The sequence below is a fragment of the Channa argus genome, chromosome 7 (genome assembly GCF_033026475.1).
Source record: "Channa argus isolate prfri chromosome 7, Channa argus male v1.0, whole genome shotgun sequence".
In the NCBI taxonomy this organism is placed as follows: Eukaryota; Metazoa; Chordata; class Actinopteri; order Anabantiformes; family Channidae; genus Channa; species Channa argus.
In genome coordinates this window covers 16,564,853-16,588,853 of record NC_090203.1, presented here as the reverse complement: position 1 = coordinate 16,588,853, position 24,001 = coordinate 16,564,853, and the positions used below count along the sequence as shown (strand labels likewise).

The 24,001-nt window shown below is 39.0% G+C and overlaps 1 long non-coding RNA gene across 5 annotated transcripts in view; it reads right to left on the bottom strand.

The window, feature by feature from the left end:
• Positions 1-24,001, bottom strand: part of LOC137130727 (uncharacterized) — a 144,524-nt gene that overhangs the window by 70,801 nt on the left and 49,722 nt on the right. For all 5 annotated transcript variants that reach the window (XR_010914885.1, XR_010914887.1, XR_010914884.1 and 2 more), the window contains exon 4: positions 799-861. This is a non-coding gene — a long non-coding RNA (uncharacterized lncRNA). The remainder of the gene's footprint in view (positions 1-798; positions 862-24,001) is intronic.

Genomic DNA, 24,001 nt, shown 5'->3' with positions numbered 1-24,001 from the left:
GTATTTAAATCGCATATACACAATAGTTGCTTTACATTCTGTCCTTTCTCTCACAGAGAAGCGGATACAATAACTTTTCACAGTTGTCAGTTGTTTTTGGTGGGATGAAGAAAGAGAAGAACAAGACATGGAGGAACACATACAAAAGGAACATGCAGTGGTTTTCTGTAAGCCTGTATTTTTTTACTCCTGTTTATGCTTAAATCTTTTTCATTTTTTTATTGTTGCCGTTAGGAAGGGTAAACAGCTGCCCTCTCTCTATCCAGTCATCCATCCATTCATCAAGCTTTCATCACTTTACTGCACATATTCTTTAGGCCATTCACTGTTTTTCTCCGTTGTTCTCTTTGTGTACCTTTGCGTGTGTCTGTGCAAATACTGACGCTGGCAGTGCCTGTGCCACTGAAGCAAATGCAGTAATAAGGTTGGAACATATTTAACAATATCACAAAGAAGCAGTGGTATTGTGCCCTGCATGTGTTCTTATTATCAAGACCTCTTACAATGACTCAAATTAAAACTCCCTTTAATCTGACAATGTAATCCCTCCAATGCAAGGAGCAGTCTTTTCAGCCTGAGTGTGGATTAGAGAACACTGAGACCCTGTGTTGGTGGTCACTGGTGTATAACACCTCATAAGGATAATGTGCAGTGTGTGTGTTTCCTGCTGAGCTCGTGGTCAGCGCTGTAGCACAGAAAAGTGTGTTTATGTGTGTGTGTATGTGTGTGTGCGTGTGTGTGCTATGGAAGTATGTTGTACATGTGGATAATGTGCTTCTTTCCTTCTTTTGTGGTTACCTGGTGAAGGGGAAAATCCTTGTGAGGTGGTCCTCCCGTAATGTGGACTACAGAGAACGGGGTCTGTAATAGAGGAAACAGTGAATTAATAAAATAAGCCCCCTAACTAGAACACTGTTTCAAGCCAAAGAACTCAGACATGGCTTGAGGAGTACTGATAAACCACAGCCATGGACCACAGATAAAACGGCACAGTATACATAAATACAATATTTCTAAGTATCTTCAAAATCCAAATTCCAACCCCTGTTGTGGAAAAGAGCAAATGCACCTCTTGACCCCATCGCATCTTATTTCTTGAGATGATTTGTTAAACGCAAATTGCAACTGGTGGGCAAAAATGCAGAAAGCAAACAGGAAAATGAAGCAATAATAATAATAAACATTTATATCCCTCTGCTGCTGCATGGGGATATTTCTACTGTACTGCCTTCATGCAATCATGAAATGCTATCAGTCAGAGACGCACGACTGCACAGCTCTCACAGCAGCTCAGAATGAATGTATCCATCGTGCACTGTTGTTGCATCCTTAATGGGGACAATCATAAAAGTTAGTGCTAAACATAAAAACAAGTTGTCTCCATTTGAAGCAACGATGCATAGTATAGTGTGTTTGTACTTGGGCCTGCATTTATAATACAGGGATATACGGTGTGTATATATTCACGACTGACTTGCATAGCCATTAGAACAAGGCCTAATAGGTCACAGTGCCAAACAAGCTGATATTATTACATTTCACCACCATCATGAGTTTGAATGCTTACTTATTATAAACCATCCATTAAGTCAACTGGGTGTGTTTATAATGTAACATTTTACATCCTTACACTTTACTCTCTTATGTCTTCGTGTCAATGTGGCCTTTGTTAATAGATAAAACAGGGACAAACATATTGCTATTTAACTATTAAGTAAGTGCTCTGGGTCCCTGAAACATTCAAAATCTTTTCAGTGAGCAAGTTCACATCAATTAATGCATCATGTTGTTTGGAATTTACTTTTGACATATTATTAGACATCTATTTCAGCATTGTTTACCTTAGCATAATTAAACTTAATAAGTGAAATGAAATGTTTTGTTTGTGTACTTTGTTTGTTTGCTGAGTTGTTGTTGCAGCTGCCGTAAAAGTTATCGCTTGTGGAGTGGCACCCACATTTTCCCATTAGATCAGCACTTCTTGTGGTTTTGTGGTTTCCTTTTGCAGCCATTTTTAGGGGTCTGAAAAAATTTTTGATACACTTGAGTATAATCTCGAAAACACAACAAGGTCCATTTTGTATGGTATTTAAGCCCTGATAATTTTGTAAAGAAATATACAGTATATTAAGTTTTAAACTGAGATTTTATGCATGTGATAGTGGGTTCTTCATACTATGGCAGTTAACCTAAAATTAAAAATAAAATAACCAAAATATATCATTTTTCTTTGAAATCATAACCGCAGTATTGTGATCTGTATGGTTGGATTCTTGCCAATACACAGCCAAACTTTTTGCAGCATCATTTACTGTATCCATGTTTGCAGACTAGCTGGAATGGTTCACCATTCCACCAAATCCAACTATCTTCAGAAAAGCTTGCTGTATTAATGCTGGAGAGATGTATCCTGGTCATACTGTTAAAAAACCTGGGTGGGCACTCATAGAGTGTCAGGTACAGTGCAGAACAAAAATCTCCTAATCCCGTAACTCTTTGCTATTCATTATTATTTCAGGGCAGTCGTTCCAAATACATAAGGACCTTACCCTGCTCAGCCAAGTCTGCCAAGCTCCAACTCTAGGTTTGATGTTCCTCCAACATCCAACGGGGTATGATTATTTCATTCCTTTTTTAACATAACACATCAATTATTCAACCTTTGCTAGACCAGATTTGATTTTTTTGGATTTAACAAAAATGACTGTGTCTGTGTGTGTGTGTGTGTGTGTGTGGAGTGTGCCTGTGTGTGCATCCACCCATCTAAGGGGAGACTGAATATAAAATGTTCCACAAAGATAATACCTCATGCCTTAGATGAGTGATGGATAGTGAAAGGGTGGGGTAGAGGAAGAAAAAAAAATGCAAGTACTCTGGAATAAATGAGGACTGTATTAGCATAGAATAGCAAATGCTCCCTTCACTCTACAATAAATTACCTCCCATCCCCAAGGCAAACTGTCCACACAACAGGTGTAAATGTGACAGCAGATATATTTATATATAGGTGCGTCTGCATGTGTGCTAGTGATTCTTCTTTTACTAATCCTTGTTGTAGCAGCCGTACAACAATCATAAAATAGATTGGAATATTATACAATGAAACAAATCTATTTCCTCCACGTTTTGCAATGCAATTAAGTAATTTTAAACACCCACTGGGTAGCACTAGTAAACCTTTACTGTACCAATGTGATGAAGTCCTAAAAGTTATGACTTAGTCCCTAAAGCATTTCATTGTTAAATTAATTAGCTTGTGATGCACACGTCTCTCATTAATTCATACCTTTACAAAAATTATTACTATATCCTATTTCCTCTCTCACTTCTCTGTTCTCTCTATGTGCTTCTCTCTCTCTCCCTTGCCATTCCCCTCCTCTCCTTACATCCTTATCTCGGCTAATGAGCCCACTTAAATGTGTGCCAAAACACAAACAGCAAGAGAAAAAAGAAATAGGTACGGTGCTTACTGGAAGCTCCGTTGGTTAAAGGATTCATCATGTGAGTTCTTTTCAATAAATAATAAATGCAAACGACTGACTTTTGTCTGCAGACGAGACTTCGGGTCATGAATTATGCATTGTTATTCCTAGATAGGGCAGTATAGGGACAAGGTGGCAGTGTGTTATAGGCGTCTGAGCGTGGTAGATACTCAGACTTACACACTGAATACAGTTTGTGAGGGTTACAATCAAAATACCTATGGAGCACTTCAACATTGCTTTGTGTGCAAATACAGGCTCCTAGAAGTTGCTTTTGACCACGTGGTTAAATTACTGGCCTTATTATTTTGAATTACTGTTTTTTCCATTAGTCATTTGATAAAGAACAGGGTGTGTTAGCACTCTCTTGTTCTGTGTGTGTGGTAGCTCTCCTAGGACATAAATATTTCTGTAATGTATGTTTTGTATGCTTTGCATACTCTTTCCCTTCTCTTTTCGTCTTGCCCTGCTTTTTCCTGCTCTCTAATCATTAGGACAACAAAGGAAGTTACATTCCCACTAGACTAATGCAAAGGTTCTACCAGAAATGCGAAAAATGTATATGTGTTTTGGGGTTTTTGTTTGCTGCTCCCCGGTCTGTTGTCTCCGTGGGACTTAAATGAGAATTTTCACTGAAAATCAGGGAAAAGGGAATAATTAGAAAGAGGAGAAACATGCCCATCCACCAGCACCAGCAGTCATCAATGATCTCTGCTGTCATGTCACCCTGCGGTAAATAATTCATCAACAGAAACAAAGGGGAAACAAATATGCAAATAAATCCCAAAAAGGCCAGTAACATCGGCCTACAGCCACATGGGAAGGGTGGCAGTGGATTATTATCATGGCAGGTTATACTGTGATGAATCTGAATTCCTGTTGTTTCATCTGCGCTGACAGAACTAAAGTCACACATACACAGAGAAAAAAAAAATCTGGAGGGATTTGAGGGTTTGATTGAGGAGGGAGAGAGGGAGGGAGGGATTAAGGACAAGGGGAATGGAAGGATTGAGGGAGGGGGAGGGGGAGGGGGAGGGGGAGGGAGGGAAGTGTCGACATTGGAGGGTAGAAGAAAGAGCTTTGGGAGGGGAAGGGAGGAAAGGAGGGAGGGAAGCTTTTGAGGGTGTATTCGACTGTACTGTGAAAGGTAGCCATCAAGAGCTTTGATGAAAAGTGCAGGCCTTCCAAAGCTTAGGAGTGACAGCATATGATTTGGTCAAAGCATGAAGCTTTTAAAAAGTAGACATTCTCGCTGCCATTTATCTCTCTCAGGCTGAATATAACTTTTGGGCTGAGCTCTAGCAAAAGTCTGAATCGGTTTGACAGATTGACTGCTTGTGGTATTGTCCCTGTGACTTACAGACAGTAGGCTGGCTGGAAATGTAGACATCCTGAAATGAAGTGGGATTACATGTAATGTTTCAACAAACTGTCCTAGCTCAGCAGCTACGCAGAAGCCACATTTTCATTGAGGAAGTAACATAAGACGATGTGTGAAACTCGATTATCTTTGCCCTTGATTCTTTATACAGAAATTATAAAAGTGTGGAAGCTAAGCATGACATCATTTGTGACTGTTTTTGTTTGACAAAGTCCAAAAATATTCAGCTGCCCTAAATGTCTATGTAACAGTCTGGTACATTTTAACATTATGGAATCAACTTTTTTTTCCATACTCAATGCAACAAACACCCCTCTTATGAAAATTATACGCGTTCTCTACATTTGGCAACACCTTAGCACATGGCCACTGGTGTTCCAATGGCCACATAGTTTTCTTGGAGTGGTGCTTGAGGCTTATTAGCAGCTTGGCTTGGTAACAGCAATATGGGCAGGTTTTCTGAGCCAACAGTCATTAAAACTGAGGGTTGAGGTTTACGGTCTCAGGTCAGTTGTAACAGGCAACAAGCCTGTCAGATGACACCAGCGAGTCATTTTCATGCACACATACGCAGAAACACATATACAAATAAATTATGTCGGAAACAGCATGCAATTTAATAACCATGCAGACAGACAGCCAACATTCATGATAATGCTCTTTTTTTAAAAGTAAAAGCATGCATGTCCACAAAATTGAACACATATGTCTGTGAGGTTCTTGTCTGATAATGGTGTTTAGTTTTGTGTCTCTCTCTCAGGCACACGCACACACATGCACAGATAATAGTGTCTAATTTGGGGCCTCATATCGGTACAGTTCTCCAGAGGACTAGACCTCATCAGGAATATATTGGTGACCTACATACTAGGAACACGCTCACAGACACACACACACATAGACATACTTGCATATCTGCACATGCTTCAGCACTGCAACACAGACATCTGCAATATTTACTGCACAGGCATCTGCAGTACATGTTTACAGACAAATGTACAGACAAATACCTGTACACCCACAATATATCTGTGCCCACACAGTCACATATATATGGAGACACAGAAATGTTAGTCTGTAAACATGTCTACATGTCCACCCACGTTACACAACATTCAGCTACCTACTGTACTGTACATGGAAACAGATGCACTCCCACATCTTCTTTCAAAGGTCAAAAATGTTCTTCTAAAACCTCCCAGTAAAAAAAAGAGAAACATATTCATACTTTTATTAGATATTATATAACGGGGGGGGGGGGGGTGCTATGATTCTCTTGCTTATATTATAAAATAATTTAAAATCTATTTGAGAACTCACTAAGCAACATGAAGTTGCTTAATTTAGAATTCCAGGTTTGAACAATACAAATAAATCTTTCTACTTAGGAGTGGTGCCACTTCTCTGCTGAGGGTAGATCTGATGTGCCAGTGGTGTGATGCACTAAATGCACCATGTTTCTTGAAGGTCTGAAATTGCTGTATCTATGCTGCATTATGCATTCTGTTGGCACCAGACAGACCTCCAGTCATCATTCATCATTCATGGCCATCGTCTGTCAGCTTCATAGTCCACTAAATGGCCGAGAGAACAGAGTGAGAAAGCAAAAGGGAGAAAATCTTAACTTAACGTACCACGAGGCCTGACTCATCCACAGTCGTTACCACTGCAAAGACCTAATCAGAGCCAGAGACACTGATCAAGTGGGACACAGGAAGTGATGTAATGAAAGCGAGAGAATACAAAGGGGAATAAAATTATTACCTCTATGTTTTAATATGAGTCAAACAATTTTAGAGCCCCAGCTGTAAGATAATTGTCAATGAGGGGAGAATAATGTAGACATTTACAGGCGATTGTCTGCTCCGCACCACTTTATGTTGGCAAAAAGACCTGACTCAGCCACAGTAATGGTGGCTACGTTTGAACAGAAGGAACGAACAGAAGATGGATCATATCTGATACAGAAATAGGCATTTAAACCAGCAAGGAAATAAATGAACAATTTTTTACATTTACATGTGGTTTTGGAAATGGCGTTGAACTACAACTGATGGAGTATTCTTACAGTGCAATTCCAAGTGAAGCAGACACACTGCCTCATCTAAAACAGTTACAATAAATGAGAGTAGACAGTGTTTGGATTAATGTACATCAATGAAGGACCACTTGAGGCTAAAGTGGAGGATGTAATTTAATGTTTATGGACAGATACCAATGCATTCATCTGGTCCAAGTCCATACCACACATGCAGCTTTCTCCAAAAAAGTTTCACAAAACATCTGTTTCTCAGTTTAAGTAAACTGGAACAGCACAGTGAAAAAGTCTATTCTCCTTCACTTTCTGAATGCACCTTGAAGGTTGTCCCAGTCACTGATTGTCTATTATCTGTTTTTTGTAAATCAGAGAGTAATTACGGATTGCGTGTGTAAATTGAATGAAATCTGAGCTCTGCTTCCATGCACATAAATCTGGCCCATAAAGTCAAAAGACTAGAGTAGTTTATTTCATTACTGGCAATCACTTGTGTAGGGTAGGAGAGCTAAATGTTTGAAGCTGGTTGATCAAGATGTTTAATACATGCCTGAATACTGGGCAGACAGATAAAAATGAGCTTCTAGCTACCCTCACAGGGAACATAAGTAGTTGTATGCAGAACAATAGAGGTTCATCTACTGATGGTAACAACAACCTCGCCCATGTGGTTTTTAGGTATGCAGAAACCTATAAAGGACTTTGTCAGTTTAATTTATAACACAAAAAGACATGGAGAAAGACAACAGCATATAGTACAGTATTTCCAATGTGCACTCGAAAACAATGGAAATAAATATGACCAAAGTTTTGAAAAAGTTACCCCGGGCTTCACAACCTTGACAGAAAATAACAAGGTTCCTTTTCTTTTTCCAGGAACACAGAAGCGTGGCTGGGCAGTTTGTCTCCTGCTGTCTCCAGGCAAGACATAAAGAAGATGAATCTCCTGTGCACCTGCACTTACCTGCCTTATTGATATATACAGTATGGCTTTATACAACAACCTGGCATAGAGAATGGATGCATGAATAAAAACCTTAACATCAAAGCCATAAATTAGATTAAGACTTAGGCTTCATAATTACCACTGCCATGAACTATATTTAAAAACTAAAAAGAATAACACAATTCACTTACATTTGTGTCAGAGAACACTAATCAAGGAAGTGTTTGTTGAATTTGAGGTGGATGGTAGATTTCTAGCCCATCAGTAGCAAACTAGTGTTCAGTTGGCACCTTATGACCTTGATCTTCTACCTCTACCATGTCTAAAACAAAATCTAATAGATTGAAGCTAAATCCTTTACAACGATTAATCTCTGAAAAAGCTACAGTACAACAACTTGATCATTTGATTATTCACCGACAACTTCATCAAGTAATTCTTAACTTTTTCTGAACTTTATTACCAAATATCAGCACTTTTGTGAATCTTTGCCTATGTGCCCGATTTAGAAGGATCCCATTAATAAAAAGGGCATGTTCTGCTCCTGTTGGTGCATAATCATAGTAGGCAGCCTTCTACTTAAAGTTCAGTAGATTTTTACCATGAGCTATGATGTGTGTGACTGTTCTGACGCTATTACAAAACAAACAAGATTGCAAAATGAAGACTGGGCTACAATCTAGGAGGCTACATACTGAACCATAAGTATTCGCTGACAAGTACTTGATAATTAAATAATTTGATAACAGTCAAATCAACTGACCAATTAGCAAATGTTTGTGTGGCATCAGCTTTGTAAACAAAGTAAACATCATAATGACAATACTAACATGCTAATTTATAACGTAATAGCTATTCTTTAGTGTATTTCACTAGTCACTTTACAACATAATGTTGTTATATAGGTAAACATCTTACAGATCGTGCAGCATTGCTTGAAGTACAGACATTTTTAAGTTGTGCTTTTCACTTATGCAGTATTTTTAGTTTGTCTTTCTTCTTCTTATCAATTATTTACTGCTACAAATGCTTAAGTAACAACAAAATGGGAAAATTGGAAATGAAGATAAGTTAGCAATGTAATGGTGATATGTCTCAATTGCATGATATTTGTGTCAAAAGCAAAAGATGGGCAACTTTAAAGGACAAAGAATGTAAGTAAGACTGACAGAGTAAGAAGAGTCTGAACAGACATGAACAGATAGAATTTTATAATCATATATTCAGTGTGTGCTACCAAAGAGCTGAGCCACTGTTATGTACACCAGAATGAAACATTCATGAGCAAACTATTATCTCACCCCCCCACCCGTTGGGATAGTATATGACTGACCCATATGGTGAGTTGGCCGCTATCTGAAACTTATCTATAACAAACAAGGACACTTTGAAAGGTTCGGTGTGATATCAAACCCAGAAAAAAAGACAGATGTGGGGGGAATCGGGAAAAAGGACATTTATTGACATTAATGGAAAAAAATATTGCCAGACCAGCTAAGGTTATATTCAAAACGTAGGGAGCAATGCTGGGAAGGGAAAGATGGTGGGTGGAGAAGGGGAGAAGACAAAGGACAGAGCCCGGGACACATAAAGTGAGCAGAAAGAGGGGAAAGAGAAGAAAGACAGGGATTAGGCATTAAAAAGAGATGAAATCAAGAGGCAGCTCGAACATGCTCCAGCAGCATATGCTTTGTGTGTGCCTGGGAGCAACTTAGCTAACCACACACACACACACACACACACACACATATATATACATACACATGCACACATGCAAACACACATGCCCAAACATTGTGATGTGGTTAACTGTGATTTTGTCCCTGACTGGGTGTATATATGAGATGTTTAGAAAGGAGCTGAACTGTAGGAAGTTGTGCCAGATCCACAAAACCACACCCCACCATCATAAGGAGAAGGGGACTTAGTGGGCTTTGGGCTTCTGTTGTGGTTTCTTTAATTTTCTTGCACCCTTTTTTTCTGTCTCTGACTCCCACTCAATCTCTGTCCTTGCTGTCTGTCTGCTCCTCAGTCCAATGCTCTGTTTCCCTTGGGCTGTTTCTCTGCACTTTCTTCTCTTTATATTCATTGATCTTTCTATCCTCACTAACACCATCCATCTCTCACTTTCTTGGCGGCAGTACACATCCAGCAACAATATTTGTAGTGATACGACTGCATGCAAGCACCCAAATAGGCAGCACATATGTCTCTACATGAGCAATCTAAGCTCACATATGGAAACAGGAATACGAGAGGAGCTTTGAGAATCACTGGGACACCAAGGAAGTGTAAGTTATGGGAAAAAAATAGATCCGTGCCACAGATGGTTAAAGAACCTAAACTTTCAGGCATTTGTAGATGTAAGTGGTGTTGCATGAACACAGGTGGAACTTAGATTATGATTGTTAAGTACAGGAACTTCCCGCCAGATAAACCGCACCGTCTCTGATCATAAGGTGATGGGCTTTGGTAAGGTTTATGGCTGGTGATTTTGTACTTCAGTGCTTTTCTCTTATTTTTCCAGATTATGAGGACATGTTCTCAGCATTGTCCATCGCGCAACCACAGTATAGTCCCAATCTCACCCTAAATCCTTTTTTTACTTTCACCTACAAAGAGGGCACTTCAATATACTTTAATAAATTGCATGTGATATGTACAATAACCAGAGCTAAATGTCGTCCTTTGATTTTCTCCATCTTACAGCTGCTCTTTCAGTTTCTGCCCTCCTCCTCTGTATTGTCTCTGAACTTATATTAACCATGCGGGGTCTGTGAAGCAAAAACCTATTTCATTCTAACTTAAAAGAAATTTTAACCTGCCTGCTGTGTAACAAGGCACACAGGCTGGATCAAGACTTACATACATCCACATGTTCTGCACGCATGCACACACACACACACACACACACACACATTCAGACAAAGCCTTGTGTGAACTTAACCACACATGGAACGTGACAATCTGATCATGTCTCTCTATAAACACACACTCTTCTACCATCCACCCTTACCACCATTCTTCCCCTGTTTCCTAAACATTAAACACCCACTCACTACTTCTTGATTTAATTAAGCCACAGTCAAGTCTGGATTGTGACATATACCCCATGGAGGGAAGTTGGAGTGTGTGTTGGTGTTTTTTGCATGAATCAGAAAACTACACATCCTCCTTTGCCATGGCCCCTCCTGCTCTTTGTGGTAATGGATGAGTGACCTTTAGCCCCTTTATACATTCTATGCCTGCTTACCTCTGCTGTCCCCCATCTTTTTTCTCTCCACAACTTCACTTTTTGTTTTTTCTCTCCCTTCCTGTGTGTCTGTCTCTCTGTCTCACTCTCAATGTTTCTTCCATAATGAGACAGGGGCTGTTCTCCCTGCGGGGAAAGAGGTCAATGCCCCTGATGCACACGTACTCTCTCTCTCTCTCTTTCTCTCTCTCTGAGACACACATGCACATAGGACACATGCAGACATGTACACATCCATGCAGATTAAAGAATAACCCCACCTCTGCAACATCACAACAGCCACACACAACATACATACACACTGACCCAAAAATCCCATCTCGATTATGCAGAACATCAGTTAACTGATGGTGAGGCTGATTATGCAGCTACCCTCTGCTAGCCCACAACTCCCTGGTGGATGTATGCCTTTAAACCCCTGATCCCAAATATCTGTTAGCATATCAATGGAGAATTATATATTCCTAAACAGTAGGACTTGCATTCACACAGATTTTTTATAACTTTCAGATCTCAACATGTCACACCTTCAGTTTGTGTCAAAAAAACCCAATAATTTACAATAAGAGTGTTCAAAAGCCACTTTGAGCTGTGCTAGTACGTCAGTACAGACCATGTGTACAGAGAAATATGGAATGAAAATATAGAATGAACACAATAAACATTTAAGGAGTCAAATAATTTCTGTGTGGCTCAGTAGGTAGGGGGTCAGTTACTAAATGCAGGGTCTTTATCAGTTCCTCCTGTCCACATGTCTAGTACCCCTGAACACAGGGAACTGATTGTTAAACCAGCACCATGCAAAGTAGCTTGTAGGTGCGTGTTTGTGTGTGTATGAATGGGTCAATCAGAAACAGCTTTGGCTCAAAGTACTATGTAAATACAATAAAATATATGGTCATTATGGCACAGGTAGGAGTGTTTTAGAGCAGGCTAAATGTTGTGGAGTTTGAGTATTTTGACTATTATTGCAAAGACAAAGCATCAAAATAATGTTTACTATCTGTAATGGGTTATATGCAATGCCACTTAACACTCCTAATGTACAGAAAAACATTTATAGCCAGTAATTGCAGTATAGAATTATGAAAATATTCAGGAGACACACATACTGGTGATGACTTTTCACTTTCTGCTGTTACATTTTAATTACAGAAAGGTGCATATTGATCTTGACTCAGTCACTTAACACACGAAGTGCAGTAGAGATATGTCAAAAGGCCTGACGTCACATAATATGCTAAGAGTTTCATTTAAAAAAAAAAATAAAAGGACAGTTGCTCTTCTGTAGCTGCACAGTGCACACATCTTAACTCAACACAGAAAGTCAGTTGCATGCAGCACAGAAACTAACTTCAGATCACTTTACAAATACCTTGGCTTGACTGGGTCCCACAGGGCTGGCGTTATAGATTGGTGTGCTGCAGGGGTGAGGAACGTTGACCCCGGCAAAGATTGCTTGCTAAGCAAATAAGCAAAGTAATCTGGCTCTGTGTGCGCGTGCATTTGCGTGTCAATATGTGTGTGCGAGTACACATGTGAGTACATACTTTTTTGTGTATTTGTCTCCAGATGTATCTGAGGATGTCTGAAAATGTATGTGTGCTTGTGTATGTACACAAGGAGCTAGGAATGGGGACCCACTTGCATATTTATTGATAATGCCATGCATTGACATTGTGTATGTTTTAGCCTGGTAATTGAAATGCCATCTGTGACCTACTGGGGCGATTTAGTAAAGGGTAAACTATGACGCTCATTATTTTAGGAGAAGGAAGCCCTTGGAGACCAAAATAAATTACTTTGTGTCCAGGTTAACCTTCTACCTACTGCATGTGCAGTATTCATGTGTGTTCTTCAGGAGTTTGTGCAAAATTGTATATATGTTCTTAAACTGCAGTAATAAAACAAAGTCAGGTCGACCTGTGGTTCCGGGTAAAAAACAGACACTACTTTGTCAAACAGACAATGTTGTCTTGGCTAAAACTTTGCTCAACAGAACACGAAACAAAGAAAGCTGGCTACACATACTGAGTGTCTGTCCACTTGCCTTCCTTTGCAAGTCTGCTGTGTCCATAAACATGGAAGCAGACATGACCTGCATGTCTCAGCAGTTTCCTGTGTAGGTTAAACTCTGTGTGTGTCCCCATGGTTCTCCTGTCACTCCTCAGGCCTGCAGAGCAACACTTTCCACTCTATTAGTGTGTCTCAATGTTGCTAGCACATATGTCTGTCTTAACATATATGTGTGTTTCCATCTGCCTACTGTCACCAGCAGTCCTCTTCTCACCATTAGGACCTGTTAAGGTCAAGGGGCATTTCTCCAAAAGCCAAAGTTCAACGTTCTGAAGGTGAAAAGTCAAAAGGGTCAAGCCTGGTGTGAGGGGACATTGAACAAGTACACAGCTGGTGTCGTGACAAGTAACACTTCAGGGAACTTAGAGAACATCTCAAACGGATGGCACGTAGTACATTCAAAAAGAAGATATAACACAGTACTTCTTTAGATGTAAGAGACATGGACAACTGTCCTGCGGGGTGAATGACTTAGTGTGTGTTGCCCAGATGAGATTGAAGCCCCTTAAGAGAAGGATTTTAACTTTTTACATTGAATTTCATGTGTCATGTTTGGTGTCTGTGGCAGACAGCAATGCATGTCCAATCATGTCTCTTTAAACCAATAAAATCAACAAATAAACTGAACCATTCTTTAACAATTTTTTTTTCAGTTTTCTCTATAAACCAAAACTCACCACCAGAATAATTGTACACATATGTAGCTGGTTTAATTAGCTCCCAAACAACAGTTGGATAATGCTGCACTATAGTTGCTGAAGAAAGCTACTTAATATATTGTAGGCACATTACAAAAACATTAACATCTAAGTGAGGGCGTGAGGAAGCACTGCCTAAGAGATGATTCGTCTATAAATGTCTTGTATTAGTATGAGTGGAAAAGAAGACTTGAAAGAGGAGGAAGTCCAGGTTCACCCTGGAATTAAGGATAGAGGCTGTTTGACTTGCATACACAGACATCCGTTAACAGCCACACACAAACAAAGCCGCACCCTGGACACTAACACACACACTTATTGCCTAAACCAATTTCTCGCCCAAGCACCCAGTCAACCCATTCATCCAGCTCCATCAGTTAAAAAGGGAAAATTTCCCCTCCAGCTAAATTCAAACCTAACCATTATTGAGTCTGCGCTTTCAAGTAATTTTATTGAATTCCACTTCCCTTCTATATTTCACTTTTCATTTTCTATACTGCCGCAATCTGATTTATTGTAGATTTATTTTTTATGTTTGATAACTTTGAAAGACTAGTGAAAATGTTATTATGTTTTATTTAGATGTTGCGATATTTACTGCCATCAGATGTAGTGTAAATACAAGGTTTAGAGCATAATTAATGGAAGTACTTTATTTCTACATTCAAATATGACCCAAGAAAAACAAAGCATTAACCTGGTTATAAATAATTATTCATACTATAAATCATCAAAAACCTTTCACTTTATTCTGAATTTGTGGCTCACCTCCTGTTTTCTTCTTATCACTTTGTCACACACTTTGAGGTAAATCATGTTTTGCTCTCACTGATAAATTGGAATAACAGATAATATATATATATATATATATATATATATATATATATATATATATATATATATATATTGAAATATAGGCTGTAATTAAGCAGAATGTTGGCTGCTTCTCCATAATGTGTGTGTTAACAACTCTAAAACATGTCTGATCAATTTTCTACACATCTTTCATGTTTTCTTACTCTGAGCTGCTTATATTTTTAAAAACGGCAATTTCTCTGAATTGACTTGGGGCCCACACAAACACAAATCTCTTAAACCCCACGGTGTGAGTGTGCGGGTGTTGTGGGTGTGCAAATGTATGAATGTGTTGAACAGGATGTGGTGGGTCAAAGGAAAGGGTCAAAGGTCAAAGTCTGACTAAATACTTACCAGATACTCTTTCTGAAAACACACAAAAACACATACACAGTCAAGCACACAGCTTCGCAACAGCATAGGTTGTTATTTTTGAGATGTCTGGTCTGTGTCTTTCCTTTGTGACCCCCTTAACTTGTGCACACACCTTCACTTATACCCAAACACACACTTGAACGTGCTCTCTTTCCCTCCCTGTCTCATGGGTATTCGCACACCCACACACATAATGTCCTAGCCTGAAAACTTGTCCCACTGACAGGCTATCAGTCAGGAAACATGGGGGAGAAAAGGAGACGAGAGCAAGAGAGAGAGGTAGGATGGTTAGATTTAGTCTGTCAGTCACAAAAGGGCAAGGGTCACACTGAAAGCCCACTGACATGTATGCACATGCAAGACTGCACTTTCTCTCTCTCTCTCTCTCTCTCTCTCTCTCTCTCTCTCTCACAAACACACACACAAGCACACACACACACACAAAACTGTGTCAATCAAAACAAGGTGAAAAGTGGAGGGCAGACAGCTGGCTAGATTTACCGAGAGAAAGAGAGAGACTGCAGGGTAGTTTTACTGGCATCTGGTCTCTAAATAGAGACTGGAAGAAAGTTTAAAGAGGACATAAGCACATGTTTACTGCAAGACAAAGATATGCAAACACTTATTTTAATTGTATTGAATAAACCTAATTATCAGTAACATGCTTTTTAAGAATAAAAGGATATGTCTTAAAGTAATAATTCAATTAGCAAGAAAAAAAACTGTTTTAAATAAGATGATGTAATTGATCACTCAAAGTTAAAAAATAGCTTTTGGCATAGACATTGCTTAATTCTCTTTGTCTACATGGCATCCTTTGTATACTGTTAAAACAGGAGGAAGGAAGCAGGTAAAACAAAGCCACTCCCTGTGCCAATTCTCTGCTTTTTCACTTTATTCACTGTGTCTCATCCTCAAATCACCCAAATCAGGCTAGACAAAGATATGCCTATTCACCTCCTGTCTGTGAACCAAAAATCTGCTGTCCTTTCAAGTCCACGCCCAGTTAATCAGTGCCCTAATTAGAAGACACGAGCAAAGAAATAGAAACACATGCACACAGTCAGAGACAAATAGGTTTATTGGCACATTTAATGAGACAATCTGCACACGTTCAAAGACAAAAACATGCATTCTGACAGATAAAGTCAAATACACAGATATACAAAGATTCACTTCTTTTAGATGCTCACTGACCATGTGACCTAACTGGTCTGGTATTTGATTTACATGCTCTTAGCAAGACAAATTAAACCTTGATGGTCTCTATCTACTGGGGAATGACAGATAACAAAGTGTAGATTGAGTGGAGAGAGAGGAAGGATTTCGCAGTAGTCTGATGCCAATCGATAAGTTAGTAGTTGTTTCACATCCAGTAGAAGCCTTCTGATATATTTAGCAGCAATATTATTTAGTTGTTAGATAACCCTACTGTATGAGCTTAAAGTTTACGACGTATTAGAAACTGCAGTAGTGCTGCACAGTTCATTGTCCGTTAATGTGCAGCAGTGCTGAGATTTTTATCTTTGATTATCAGTTTGTGTCTCTGTAGGTGGTTATCATTGCTTTATCTGTTCAGTGAAGGTGAAGATCGCTGATCAGGCTGATTACGCATTGCAGATTGGAAGAAAGACCTTCTTAACAGGAGATTATTTAAACATGAAAGTTTATAGAGTACGTATCTCTAAATCCCTATGAGCTATTTACACTTTAATTAGTGTTTGTTTATTTCACTTTACAGTTGTTTTGGTCCCCCAGTACGAATTCATTTCATGCAGCACCACCTTTGCCTACAGGGACACAACATGGGGCCCCAAAGCCATTGTACGGACAAGGCTGAATAATGTGACTATTCAGTATAAAACAAAAGCCCAAGCTGAACAACATGGGTGGTCAAAGTAGAACGGCCAGGTGGAGTAAAAAAAGGAGGATTGGAGGGAAAGACAATAGAGGGAGCATATGGTCAACACAGCAGGAACCCAGTGGTCATTTCACCCATGGACACACACATATACATTTCAATTGATAGCCTCATTGATAATATGAAAAATGCATGGTTAGCCAATCATGGAGACAAACAGTGAGATAGGCCAACAGCCAGATGAGCAGATAGTGATACATGCAAGGAAACAGTCACACACACACAGAGAGAGAGAGAAAGAGAAAGAGTCAGAGAAACTGGTCAACCTGGTCTGACAGGCTAGGACAGCCAGAGATTTGTAGCATCCGTGTTCCACTGTCTTGCTCATAAAATCAATTTTAGATCTGCAAAGATCCTGTTTTTCTTGTGACTTTTTATCATTTATCATCATCTGAAATCTCTTAACCCCATCATTGATTATTTGTGCATCAAGAAAAGGTGAAAACCAAGTGAGTTTTCACTTTAAAAAAAATCCAACATATAATTTGCATAAATCTACATGTTGGATTCAATATGCTGTAAGACAAGAATCAAGTGAATATGGAAGAAGTGTTTGCATTAATATTTGATTTGAAAGAACATTTATAGCTTTTTACAAGACTGTGTCAAACATACTAGAAAAACCATTCATCTTAGCATGTAGTGTAATTCCATTTCCCATTAGCCTTCTCAAGAGTTAGAGCTGTTTTCAATGCTACACCTGCAAGACAGTATCTACTAAAAGTCAGACCCATCCCACAAGACAAATAAGTGAAATATTGTCCTTAATTATCTTTGTAATCTAAAACACGCAAATAAAGTTAATAAACTGTTCATCCACCTTAAAGAATTAATTATTTTATTTCTTTGAAAATGAAAGAAAACCACAATGTAAGAATTTAGAAGTAAAAGTTGAAAACAATCAATATAATCTCGATCCTTATTTCTTATAAAATCCTGGTTTTAATGGCAAGATACAAACCAGATGTTAGAAGATCAGATTACAGAGCAGAATTTTATCACACTGAAACCATCTATACGCAATACATGAAGTAGTTAGCTAATCAGATTTGGGTGCATATAGTTCGTGGAAAGCAATACACGCTTTAGGCATACATATTGATGAATGTAATAGAACAATAGGAATATATTTCATTGCTTTTTCATGAGCCCACAGGTCCTGTCAGGATCCAAAATCTCTTTGCAGCTCTATACTTCCTGCTAATGGGGCAAAGAAAATGGCATTGGCTTCCAGTGCGCCTTTTCCTGTTACAGGAACTTTATTGAAACTGATAAATTATTGAAATAGGTCATTTATTCTTGGAAACAAAATATTATTCAAATAATAACCGTCACATTGGCAGATTTACTTGTTGGCACTTGCTAACTAAAACAGGATTCTCGTAGGAACTCGTAGCCTCAGGCAAATGTCCTTTATTAAGATGCTTTTTAATCTTATAATATGCCTCTGTATTAAAGTAGCTTATTCAGAATGTCTCAAGTACAGCAAATAATCCGCACTTTTCCCTTTTCTGAATTTGCTATTTTATTGTACAGAGAGAGACATCTGAGAAAAATAACAAGTGAGTTCTGACAGAGGCTGAGCTCAACACAGAAACATACAGTTACAGACTCCCACATACTGGGGTCAATGCCTATGTTCAGTGGTGGTCCTAGAGTCTGTGGGGGCCCTTGGCAAAAATGTATGCAACATAAAACAAGCTTAAGATATGGAAAATACAATAAAATATACACCACACCGCATAATAACTTACAGTGATACAACGTAGTAAATTTGTCTAAATTTCTTATAGCTTGACAGATCGATTAGTTGGACGCAGCTTTCATCAGTTTGCTACAGCCTGCTGGCTAAGCTAACAAGTTGACTACTGGTGACTCCAGCAAAGCTGGATACATTAGGCTGCTCTGCTAACTTAGTAAGCTGAAATAACTTAGGGTAAATGTCAAAGTAAACAAAAACAATTTGATACCAGTGGAAGTTTTGTTATTCATGTGTACAATTACAGCTACACCAGTAGCATTCAGCTAACGCTATTTAGTTTATTGATTATTATCTCCACTGCTCCACTTATTACTATCTTCCTTTTTGTCCCTTTCCTTATTTTTCGCTACCAGAATGATAACTCCTCAACGTTTTTATCAGCTGGTTTTCATTAGACCTGTGAGCAACAGAGTAGGAATTCAGGGTCCACTTAGGGACGTCTGCGATGGGTACTATCATTGCAAACTTTGCGCACAGCCATTGCTGTAAATAGTTTCACTTTTGTCGGCCCTCTGGGGCCCCGACAAGCCTGGGGCCCCAAGCAGCTTCCGGCCTTGCCTGCTGGCATGGAGCGCCTCTGCATGTGGTATTAGCTAACACGCAGCTAACATCTGCACAAATGATGCATTTTTGTCTGAACACACCTTTAAACTCCCCTGCAAGTTTTTACATAACCAAATCTTAGCAAAACTCTCCACATATATTGTCATAATGTGTGTTGGATGTTTTTGCGTGTCTTTGCAATTCTGCATGTCTGCATCAGTCTTGCACCCAAAATCTAGTTACAGAATATTTTTCTATATTTCCATACCTGCTTCTCTACCTACACCTAAATTATTTAAAGAAACTATCTCACCGGTGCACGATACACAAGAAATGGAAAACTGAAATGTAGAGCCAACTAACTAGACCAGTGTTAACCTTTTACTCATGTTCATCTGAGCCAGACTATAATAGTGCATTATTATGAGGCTGTGTGAGAATCCAATCTGATGGCAGTAAAAACACCATCCAACCACACTGGGAGTGGAAAGATTGCATGCAAACGCCTTCTTTCTTGCTAAATCAAGCAAGGGGAAACGACGTGTTGCACAATGGCTCTGTTGTATTATTAGCCCCTCAGAGGAAGCTACAATTGTCGGATCAGACTCCAAAAAAACAGAGTAAAGCAAGTCTGGGAAAATATCAGCTTCCTGTCTATGGCTTCAGGGTTTAGCCTGAGTAAGTGTTTGTCTGTGCCTTTTGCATTCTCACTGTTTCACTTACTTCTTGACCCCGATTCTCTCTCTCTCGCTTGCTCATTTGTCTGGCTCCTTGTTTACCTAGATTAAACTTGTCAGGGAAAGTCAAGTGAGTAAAGAAAAACACAGGCACACACAAACACACGCATCTCAAAATTAGCTGGCATTAAGGTACCACAAACCCCCACTGGTGAAACATCAAGTGCACCGATATCTGATTCTGTTATAACTGTTATGTATTTAAAGAAAAGTGAAGAAACTGAAAAGCAATGAGACAGACAGTATTTCGTTCATTATGGTCATTGTTATTTGCTTTAATAATCAGATTTGGCTTCTCAAGAGCTCTTCCAAGCGGTAGCAAGAAGCTCTCAGAAATGTGAGAGAGAGAACACCAGAACATCTCCCTCCAACTTTTCTGGTTGGTAGCCAGTCTGTATATCCCCAGGGCAGTACACACTAGCTGTCTGACCTCAACTGAAGTCAACTGAAACAGTAGTCTCACTGCAGATGATGTGGAGTTGGAAGAGACAGGGTTTCAAGCGAGATAAAGAGAGCAGTAGAGAGAGAGAGAATAACAACGTCTCTTTACATGTTGCTGCAAAGAAGCAAACCCCAAGTGTTCTCCTCCATTAAACCACTGGGAAGTTGACCTAAGTGAAAGAGCAAAACGGACTCAGTATTCATTAAAATCAGTAAATACATATATGCTGGAATTATGTAATTAAGCAACACAAAAAACAACTCTCCGTACTAGATTGTGAATAGAAAATTGTAGCAGAGTGTGTCAATAGTATCAAAGGTGAAACAGGCGCGTTGAAACATGCAAATTGAAACATTATTACATGAAAAATTTGGATTTCTCATGTTGGTAAACATGCTTATTTACTTTCTTGTTGAAAAAACTATCATCAATAGCATTTCCGTGTCTTGAAAAGAATACACAGCCAAAGAAGACCCACAAATCCACCTATCTTTTTCCAGTCTTTATGCTAAAATGGTTGTAACATCATATTTAGTACACATACTGTATTCACACATATGCTTCTCATTTACTTTCAGCAAGCATGTTTTCTAAAATGTGAAACAGTTTTATATATAATTCACAGCATACTTAGAGGAGTTCTGTTACTTTCTTATTTTGTGTAGTAGCTAACCAAATTATAAATGATTGTTATGAACATATTATAGTCTTCTTTTTTATTCTGTTTTTTAAACTTATTCATAAATATCCACCTCTCCAATCACCACAAGAACCTACTGAAGGCTGAGAGTCCCAAAAAGAAACAAGGGAGGCAGAGGCAGAAGAAAGAGACAGGCTAGAGGGAGGAAGGAATGGTGTTAAAAGGAAGGAGAAGCTAGGGATAGAAAGAGAGAATGGGTGTCCACAAGCCAAAGACATAGTGGGGGGATTGATGGAGTTAGAACCAGGGAGCAAAGGTAGCAAAGGGGGATGAATTTAGGATGATCAGTTCAGTAAAGGCATTGTATACAATCGAAAGACTGGTTCTGTATTCTATTTAATTTAAACTAATGTTTTCTAGAGACTAATTTGTCTTGCTCATAGCTGAGCACTGACCCTGGTATTTGAACGGCTACTCATTCTGAGCAGAACTCATCTTTGTGGCCCCAGATGAGCAGCTACAACTCACTGCAGCTGCAGCTTGGTTCCTCAAGCATAGCTAACCTTGTTTCACTTTCGCCAACACAGAAGAATCATTCCGACTTTTGGAGAAGGGATGAGGAACAGAAAACCTGACTGATTAATATTGCTTGAGATATCTGACCCCAAAGGGGACTGAGGACAACAAGTGTCAGTTGCATGAATGCGACTGGATACCTGCAGCACTAAGCTATTGTATTATAGAGTGAAATACCGCATCAGTTGTATCCTTATGAGATGTTCAATAAATTCAAACCCTAAACATGTTTCTAGAACTTTTATCTTTAAAAAGTACTTACTTTGAATTTGACTCATTATTGATACTGGGATTGAATTACAATAATGCAATGAGACACTGATGGGAAATCTGAAAAAGATTTATAAATGTGCAACAAACATCATAAATATATGATACCTCACTACAACAAATTCTAACTGAAAATTTAGCTTGGTACATACTAATTCTCCTAAGGAATAAAATATTGATTATGATCGATATAGAGCGTGAGTAGTACCACAAAAAAAGGAAAAACTGTGAGTTTTGCAAACTGTGTGAGGTATCAGTGGTAGCTGTGTTTAGAAGATTTAAGCAAGGAACACAGACACTCAGAGACAGACCAAAACTACTCAACGGTAGCAGTGTGCACATTTCCTGCAAACACATTCACACGCACATAAGATTTCTCTTCCAGACACAAACAAATGCTACATGCAGTTTTTATAAATCACAAACCCTCTACCAAAAGCATAACAAAACCTGCATGTGTCAAGGCCTTCACAAACACATGCAAATATGGATCGAGGTTCTCACATGAACACACGTGTAGCGTGGCTGTCTGCCTCCCACATGCAGTTTTTGTGACGCATAGGAAAAGTCATTAGACCCGCACTTCCTCTCCAATCAGAAGAGAAAGAAGAAAGGACTGTCTTACATGAAACACACAGGAAATGTGTGGGTGACTGCCTGTATGTATGTGTGTGTGTGTTTGTATTTGTACATTCATGTGCATGTCTCCTGATCTGAAGTTCTGGCCCTGGGGCTGGTGAATAGGGTCTTGAAATGTCTTGCCTTTGATTGCTTTCATTGAGTAGACTTCAGCTACAATTAGAGCCAATTAAAAACACACAGCTAAAGCTTGGCTTGCTCAGCAGACAACGTCCCATACAATGAATCCTGTGGGTTCAACATTTGTACAAAGTCTCAGCCACTACTTTCCAAATTTAGACTTGGCTGAATTGTATACTGAACTGGGGAGTTCCCACTATAATTATGTTATGTCCTATATAATCCTATTTTTGTTTAATAAAAAAACAGCCATCCTAACACTATGGCAGATTACAAAATGGGTAATAAAGGTTTAACAGAAAATGATTCAACACAAAATAATAACAGGTTTTTACAAAAACAAAACATTATAGCTCTGATGTTTTCATTTGTGTGCTGCTGCTGGAGAATGTACCAAAATATCTAAACCAACATGGCCTCAACTGTAGATTTTCAAGTTACACAAGTTTCATTTCTCCCTACACAAAGGTACATGCAGTTAGAGCTTCTGCTTTTTAAAAGAACTTATGGTTGTAATTGTGTAACTAATCACTTGACATACGGGGGTATTTCTCTTAAGCCTTCCTATACTGGAGCTATCATTTTTGCATAATGTCAAAACCAGCACTTCCTTGTATTTCTAACGTGGGTGCATGTTTATCTACATCCTCAGTCATCATCAACCGTCTGTGGAGTATGTCTTTATATGTGTGTATGTGTGCTTGGCTCCAACTTAGCCACAGTAAACTGAAATAAATAAACATCCAGTGACTAAATAAACAAGACAAAGAGTACAGAAAGAATTTAACAGGAAAATAGGTGCAGTTGACTTCAGTCGAGGTCAGAGGAATTCCAAAACTCCAAAACAACAAAAACAGAACAACAAGATGAACAGGGACAGAAACCTGGGGTTTGGACATCTGCTGAAGCTTTAGGTAACTCAATCACTTCATAGCTGAAGGTGGAAGTCTTACCTGTATGCACTAAATCATGTCAGCATACAGTACATACCCATGCACACACACACACACACACACACACACACACACCATGCCATGTGGACAGGTGAAGGACAGGTTTTCTGAATTCCATGGACAAAAATACTCCCCGTGACACTCACACACACCAACGCACAAACACCTACACACACACAAACACACACACAAGGATTAATTTAGACTCTGCATCTCATCTCTGACTATCTCTGTCATGAACATCTGTCATCTCAGCAGGATCCAAACTGCTAATAAACATGCAAAAACATGCTTGTG